The sequence below is a fragment of the Penaeus monodon genome, chromosome 30 (assembly GCF_015228065.2).
Source record: "Penaeus monodon isolate SGIC_2016 chromosome 30, NSTDA_Pmon_1, whole genome shotgun sequence".
Classification (NCBI taxonomy): domain Eukaryota; kingdom Metazoa; phylum Arthropoda; class Malacostraca; order Decapoda; family Penaeidae; genus Penaeus; species Penaeus monodon.
This window is the reverse complement of record NC_051415.1, coordinates 38,551,784-38,552,836: the sequence shown is the minus strand read 5'-3', so window position 1 is coordinate 38,552,836 and position 1,053 is coordinate 38,551,784.

The window sequence follows — 1,053 nt, the reverse complement described above, 5'->3', positions numbered from 1 at the left end:
GCTTCCTTTCTTGGGGTTTTTTTCCCTTTAAAAATTTTCCTTTGCTTTAAAATTTTAATTTAAAAAGGGGAAAGAGCCCAGGAAAGGAAATTTTACTGGGTTTCCAAAATTTTAAAAATTCTAAGGTTTATTTGGGGACAAAAAAATTTTTTTGGGGGTTTAAATGAAAGGGGTCTAAAAAGTATTAATCCCAAGTTTTTAAAAAAAAGTTTTTTATTTCAAAAAAAAACAGGGTTCGAAAAAAATTAAAAACATTGTTTAAAAAAAATAAATTTTTTTTTAAAACCCAAAATAAAAAAAAATGGCCCGAAAAAAAAAAATTAAAAGGGACATAAAACCCATAAAAAAAAATCACTGGTTAAAAAAAAAAAAAAAAAAAACAACGAATAAAAAAAAGAATTCGTAAAAAAGAGGAGCACAATCAACCCCCCAAGAAAGAAAGAAAAAAAAAAGTTAAAAAAACCCCCCCCAAATTTACCGCCAAACCCTTTGTACTCTCACGACCCCGGAAAACCCTAAAAAGGGCATCCCCCCCCCCTCCCCCCCGGGGAAAAATCCCCTTCCCCCCTTAAACCCCCCCCCCCCCCGGGGAATAATAAAATCCCCCTTTCCCTAAAAGGGGAATCTGGGTTTCAAAACCTTAGTGGGACCACTTTTTTTCTTTTTTCCCCCCCCCGGGGAAAAAAAAACCGAATTTTGCCCTTTTCCAAAACAGGAAAAAACAAACAATTTTTTTTTTTTGGGGGGGAAATCACTTGGAAACCAAAACCCCCCTTTTTAAAAATTCCCCGGGAAAAACGAAACCCAGATTTTGCCTCAAAAAAAAAAAACCAAAATTTTCCAGTTTCCAAAAAGAAAAAAAAAACACTGAACATTCTCCTTCCAAAACGGAAAAAAATTACTTTTTTTCCAAAAAAATGAAAAAAAAAGAAACCTTCCCCCAAAAGCCCGGGACCACTAAACTTTTCCTTTTTTTTTAAAAACTGAAAACAACTGACAAAACCCATTTGGAAAAACCTTTTAAAACATGAAAACAATCCCCCCCTTTTTTAG